Genomic DNA, 7154 nt, shown 5'->3' with positions numbered 1-7154 from the left:
TCCAGGCAATAATACTGGAGTGGTTTGCCATTTCCTTCTTCAATTCATTAAAGTGAAAAGTGAAAGTCAAGTTGCTCAGTCATGTCCGACTCTTCCTGACCCCCGTGGACTGTGGCCTACCAGGCTCCTCCGTCCATGGGATTTTCCAGGCAAGAGTACTGGAATGGGGTGCCATTTCCTTCTCCAAAATGATCTCTAGACTACTTAAATACCTAATACAATGTAAAAGCTATATAAATAGTTATAAACACAATGTAAATACTATGTAAATAGTTCTCAGTGCATAGCAAACTGAAGTTTTGCTTTTTGAAAGCCTCCAGCAATTCTTTTCAACCCTCAGTTTGTTGGATACACAGATACAGTGAATTTTTCTTCCTACTAGATATTGCCATTCATAAGGAGGTTCTCATTTGTTTAGGTACATCTCACAAGCTATTGAGTTCTTTTTAAAATATAGAGCTTATTTTTTAGGGCAGTTTCAGGCTCACAGCAACATTGAGCAGAAAGTCAAGAAAAAGATCTTAAATTTTCCCTGCTCCAACACATGCACAGCCAGCCCAATTGTCAATATCCCAGCCCAGTGCTGTATTTGTTACAAATGACACAGTACGATCAGCCAAAGTCCATAGGTTACATTAGAGATCATTCTTGGTGTTGTCTACTTTATGGGTTTGGATAAATTTGTAGTGATGTGTGAAACTGAGCAACTTCATTTTCACTTTTCACTTTCATGTGTTGGAGAAGGAGATGGCAACCTACTCCAGTATTCTGGCCTGGAAAATCCTATAGACAGAGGAGCCTGGCGGGCTACAGTCCTTGGGGTCATGAGAGTTGAACACGACTTGGCAACTAAACAACTTCCCTATGTAGGCTTTTGTGTGAACACAGCTTTTCAACTCCTTTGGATAAATACCAAAGTGTGGGATTGCTGGATTATATGGTGAGAATATGCTTAGTTTTATAAAAAAAAAAATTGTCAGACTTTCGAAGTGGCTGTATCATTCTTCATTCCAGCAATGAATGAGAGTCCCTGTTACTACACATTCAGCACTTGGTGGTGTCGACCTTCTGAATTTGGGCCATTCTAACAGGTATGTAGTGCTATCTCATTTTAATTTTCATTTTCTTATTGGTACACGATATGGAGTATCTTTCTATGTTTGCTATTTGCAATTCATTTTTGGTGGGGTGTTTGTTAAAGCCTTCAGCCCATTTCTAAAATCAGATTGTTTGTTTCCTTATTGTTGAATTTTAAGAGTCATTAGTATATTTCGGATAACGATCGGTAACATATATGTCTTTCTAAGTTCTACTTTTTTAAGTTATAATTCTATTTTTTTGTTGTTGGCTATTTTTGTTCGTTATTTCGGGATTTCTAGATAGACAATTATGTAGTCTTCTGGCAATAGGCATTTTCTCTCTCTAAAAAAGCTATTTCTCTCACATGTCTTATTGCATTGGCTATAATTTCTAGAATAAAGTTAAAGAGGAGTGGTGATAAGAGCATCCTTTCCTGTCTTATCTTAAACAGATCTTTCTGGAGCGTTTCAGCTTTAAATATGATTCTAGTTGTTTCTTTGAGATTTATATTAAGTGTTCTCTAAAGAAAGTAGCCTTTCTCCCTTCCAGTAAAACTATCATTCCCTATTTAAGACCTCCAAGTTGTTGAGGTCCCAGTATGTGCTGACATTATACTGTAAAGGAAAGAGCCGAGGTGCAGAAAAGTGAGGCTACTGGCCTGCTTCAAGCTAGAGCTAATACTCTCATTTCCTGGGAAAATGAGGTCTACACTTTTCTTTTTTTCTCTAAATTGAAGCCAACTTTGCTGTAATTTTGCCTTCCTTAAAGCTGTCTTCTCTTAATTTTATCTTCACTCAGTTTGCAAAATTTAGCATTGCTCTAATGACCCCTATTTATCACACTTCATTGACCAAGATTATAAATTTGCCAAATCATTGCCTATAAAAAGGAAAGAAAAATGGAAAAGAAGAAGAAAAAAGGAAAGTACAAGGTATTCTTGTCTGTGCCCGTTTTGTCTCCCTTCTCTGACCTCTCTGGACACCGCCCCGACCCCAGGCTCCTGCTGTTGTGGGTGAAGCAGAGCAGTTTGTGCTCTCCTGAGAAGGGGCTGCCTTGCTCTGTGGGGTCCAATTGCTGCTGGCATGACTGTGTCTGATTCCTTGAGGCCCAGTACATCAGAATTTGGACGTCGCAGAGGGCCACTGCATTTATTTTTCCTTCATTGAGACTTGCCATTTACTAAACGGGGTCTTTTCTTCTCTTGAGGTAGTGTAATTTCTTTTTGTAATGTGTACACTACAAATGCACTTGAGTAGGTTTTCATTTTGACTCTTGAGGACACACATAGGTGATTTTCTTTTCTACCTGATATGCTTTCTGGAGAGGCAATTATTTTGTGAGAGGTATGTATGGATTTTTTAACGTTTAGTGTTTCATTTTGCGCACCAGCTGCCTGCAGGGTTTTGGACAGCCATCTCTCTTCCCGCTGCGCTCACAGCGGCATTTGTGGGCTTTCCCATGTCTCACTTCTCTGTGGGCTGCGGGTTGTAAGAGCCAGAGGAGACACTTGGAGCTGTGTGGCCCAGCATTTCCCAGAACCAGTCCAGGAGATACTAATTTTGAAAGATGATCTTTGCCAAAGGGGTCTAGTAGTCAAACCCACAGATCCGCAATGAACAGAGAGAAGTCTTGCCATAAAAAACAAAATCATATTCCACTTATTTTAACCCAGAGTCTTACAAACATTTTATCCTATAGTCCTTTCCTTGCCTAATAACAGTATCAGGTCTGCAAAACACTTTGAAAACACTCCGCCCCCTCCCCACTTCTCACAGAAGAGTCTCACCACTTCCCTGGTGAGTAGTGAACTGCACAATATCTCAAAGCCTCAAGTTGACTACTTGAAGTTATTTATAACTGTGAATCCGTTTAGGTTTATGGTGCCATCTCTGTGTAAATATGATCCCATAGACCTCATAATATCTATAGAGATGTGTCTCTTTCCTTAGTGTGATTTCAGCCCACCTCGGCTTTTGTTGTTTTCATTAACCATGAATCTTTCCAGTTACTCTTGTATCTTTGAACTCACGTTGCCTGTGGACACCTGTGCCGTGTGCACCTTACTTGACTCCTCAGCCCAGGTGGGGAGCCTGTCAGCGGCCATCCTGTAAGGCTGTTTGCATCTGGGGGTGGGTTAAACACTGCCCAAGGACCCTGTGGCCATGGTCCTGAGCCACTTACTATGTGGACTGATTCCATTTCCTCCTTCCCAATATCCCAGGCCTCAACCCAGCTGGTCAATATGCCAAAGTGCTTGGAGCTATTTTTCCAGGAAGAATGAAAAGGTTCTGCTCCTCTTTTATCCTTGGTGCAATCTTCCCTGGTACAGTCCCCAGAGGCCTCAGGGGGCGAGGAATCCAGAGCAAAGTAATCATCGCACTCAATGAAGTTACCAGCTGTCTGTGACTTTTGTGTTGTGTTAAGTGAGCCTTCCCAAGGCACCTTGCCGGGCCTCCGAGGGGCCTAGGTTAGAATGCATACTCCTACAGGTGTACAGAATGAGCAGTTCCCCTTGGGATGGGCCTTGTAAACCAATTGTGTTTTTAATTTAAAAATTTATGTATATATTTGACTGTGCCAGGTCTTGGCTGTGGCATGTGAGTTCCTAGTTCCCTGACCAAGAATTGAACCCAGGCCCCCTGCATTGGGAGTGTGGAGTCTTGACCACTGAACCACCAGGGAAGCCCTGTGAATCAGCTTTTTAAAGAAACCCATCCAGGTGATTGGTTCATCTGAGAAAGTGTGAGATGATTTATTCCCAGAGGTACAAGCCATCTTTTTCTTTACCAAGGTTTTGAATTCAAGTGTCAGTTAATCTCTCTTACCATAATAAATACAATACCAATTATTTTTTTATCTCCTCTCTCTTTTCACTGTTTCTCAGAAAGCATCATTGTCCACTCACCAACTTCATCCTCCCTTGAATTGTTTAGGACTCTGCTGACCTCATCTTCTGTTCCCAAGAAAGACACTCCAGCTTTGAAGCAATTGGAGCAAACAAAACAAAGAAACAATAAAGAGCCCCTTGAAGCTGTTTAAAATAAACCATAATAAAGAGACAAATCCTTTACCCTTAATGTCTCCCCTATGCCTGCAGAGAGCCCCAAACAGCAACCACAAAACAAAGAGACAGCAGGCTCTTCTCCCTGCCTCTGAAAAAGTCTGCCAACCAGAGGTCTAGTCTTGCCTCCCCCTGGCTGTGTTCACAGGGCGGACAGATCCCCAGGCTCTGCTGTGCTGATGCAGCTGGACACTGGGCTATGCACTCATCAGTTATTCAAGGGTCGTATAAACAACAGAGTAAGTAAGCATAACACTAAGTTCAATGCTGGCTTCCTAAGGGAAAAAGGAGAAAGGATCATTTCATCCATTCATAAGTTAGAAAAACAGAAGTATCTCCCCAAGACAAACAGACCTTCTTTGTGGTTAAACTTATTGGTAAGATGGCTGGGAGAGGATTTTGGCTCCTAGTATCTTTCTAAAGGGCTTGCCTGGTGGCTTACTGGTAAAGAACCCGCAGTCCAATGCAGGAGACAGCGGTTCAATCCCTGGGTCAGGAAGACCCCCTGGAGAAGGAAATGGCAACTCACTCCAGTATTCTTGCCTGGGAAATCCCATGAACAAAGGAGCCTGGTGGGCTACAGTCCATGGGATCGCAAGAGAGTTGGACACGACTTAGCAACTAAATAATAACAACAACAATCTTTCTAAAAAAGTATGAGCATTATCTCACTTACAAACACATAGAAATAAGCATTTGTTGAAGACCTACTCTGTGTCCAATATTTTGGCCACCTGATACGAAGAGCTGACTCATTTGAAAAGACCCTGATGTTGGGAAGGATTGAAGGCAGGAGGAGAAGGGGACGACAGAGGATGGGATGGTTGGATGGCATCACCGACTCAATGGACATGAGTTTGGGTAAACTCCGGGAGTTGGTGATGGACAGGGAGGCCTGGCGTGCTGCAGTTCATGGGGTCACAAAGAGTTGGACACGACTGAGCCACTGAACTGAACTGAAGTGTGTCATATACACAGTATTTCTGCAACACTTACACAATAGTTTACATTTAGTAACACTTATTAGGGGACAAGCACTTCTTACTCTAAAATAGTTTATTTATCTCATTTAATTCTTACAACAACCAGAGGAGAAACAAGTGTAAGAGAATATCCTTTAAAAAAAAAAAGAAATAAAGTCACAGATATAGAAAAACTTATGGTTATAGGGAAGAAAGCAGGGATGGGAGGGCAGGGATCAACCGGGAGACTGGGAATGACATATAAACAGTACTATATATGAAATAGACAACTAATAAGGATTTACTTCATAGCACAGGGCATTCTACTTAATAATCTGTAAAGACCTATATGGGAAAAGAATCTAAAAAGAGTGGATATATGCATACGTAGAACTACAGCATTGTAAATCAAGTATACTCCAATAAAAAAACTGTTTTAAAAAAAGAATACTCATCTTAAAGTTTAGAAAACTGAAGCTTACAGTGTTTTGAAGTCATAGATTTATAAGCTCTGAATTGGAAATAAAAACCAAGCCTAAATCAAGACTCTTTTTAAAATCCTGTTTATTATAAATGATTTCTTATAATTTTCCTAAGTAGGGCCTGTTTTCATACCAAGACATTCTGTGGCCTTCGAAAGGGGAAGCAGGCTCCAGGAAACCCTGTCCTGGATATTCCCAACAGAGCTGGGGCTTCTGTCTACCCGTCAGAACAGCTCCCGCTCAGACAAGGCCCCCTGGAGAAGAGCCCAGTAACTCAGTTCCGGGAAGACAAGGAAGCATCCCAGCCCTGGTGGCCTCTATCTGCCTGGGTCTTTGAAAGTGAAGTTGGATTGACTCTTCCATAAAATTTACCTCTGCTTAATTTTTTCTTTTCATTGGGAGAATCCCCAATAACAATTACTTTCAAATTTAAGGGTCACCACGTGTCGCCGGACAGTGCTAATCCAGAAACCACCTAAGTCCATTTTCACGAGATCACAGAATGCCTCCGGGGAGACAGTGGCTTTGAGGAATTTGCTGTTACTCCAAACAGGCCGAGGGATGAGAAACCTTAGCCTCTGGACACGGGTAGCCTGCACTGCAGTGAGAAAGGCATGAGGCAGTCGACAGAGTTTTGATTAAGGATCCCTGGTCTGTGCTTATGGAAGGAAGTGCAAATAGAAATAGCCGAGTCTTGATGAACAGAGAGTTTCTTCCCCATCCCCTTCCAAAAGCCTTCCCCCACAAACTTCTTCTTCTTTCTGAGAAACTTTAAACAAAAATAATTGCTTTAATCTTTTTCTTTTAATTCTGAGCTCAGATCAAGTGTAGAAACCTTCATAAAGATCCACAGTAAAATCTTTTCATCATTGCTCAGAACTGATTAGCCTTTGATACACACACACACACACACACACACACACACACACACTCACTCCATCAATAAGTCCTCAGTTACCCACTGTCACCTTTACACACAGGCAGGCACACACACACACACACACACACACTCCTTATTGTTTTAAATTATCCTTTTGCTTCTCAGAAATATAGAGATCATGCATTAGGGACACCAAGAGATCTTTTGATGCTCAGATTTGGCTATTTTCATCATCGACAATTGCTTTAATCTTTATGCAAAGAATCATCTTCTCATCCTAGGACATATTAGCAATCCCATCACTGTGTCCTTTTCTGCCCCCTGGGAACCCCCCTCTCTTGGATCTACCAGGCACAGAAGGCACCGAGCTGCCCAAGCCCCTGGGTTGCCTTTATCTGTCTGAGGGGGAGGTCTACTTGACTGCTCTTCCCCCCTGCTGCCATCCTAAATCACACTGCCTTTCCAACCTATGGGGCTGGAAACTTCAAAGGCCTGGGTCACGGCCCTACTTAGCATCTGTGAATGTCCAGCAACCCAGAAACCTGAAAGAGAATGTCATCAGCTCCCTTAAGAAATCACGATTAATTTTGTAGCTGATGGTCCTGCCTGCAAAGCCTGGGGCAGTGTGTGTGTGTGTGTGTGTGTGCGTGCGTGTGTGCTGTTCTTCACTTCTGCTTAGGTTCTAGCAA

At 42.2% G+C, this 7154-nt stretch overlaps 1 non-coding gene and 1 pseudogene across 1 annotated transcript; both read right to left on the bottom strand.

The window, feature by feature from the left end:
• Positions 1-6396: 6396 nt before the first annotated feature.
• LOC147374906 (small nucleolar RNA U2-30) lies at positions 6397-6460 on the bottom strand (annotated as a pseudogene).
• Positions 6461-6624: 164 nt separating this feature from the next.
• Positions 6625-6704, bottom strand: LOC147374905 (small nucleolar RNA U2-19). The gene has a single exon (XR_015161744.1). It is a non-coding gene; the product is annotated as a small nucleolar RNA U2-19 (small nucleolar RNA).
• Positions 6705-7154: the final 450 nt, after the last annotated feature.

The sequence above is a fragment of the Bos grunniens genome, chromosome 3 (genome assembly GCF_055505025.1).
Source record: "Bos grunniens cultivar Pamir isolate PY7600 chromosome 3, Bosgru_T2T1.0, whole genome shotgun sequence".
Taxonomy (NCBI): domain Eukaryota; kingdom Metazoa; phylum Chordata; class Mammalia; order Artiodactyla; family Bovidae; genus Bos; species Bos grunniens.
The sequence above is the reverse complement of the archived record's forward strand: the minus strand, read 5'-3'. Positions and strand labels throughout refer to the sequence as shown.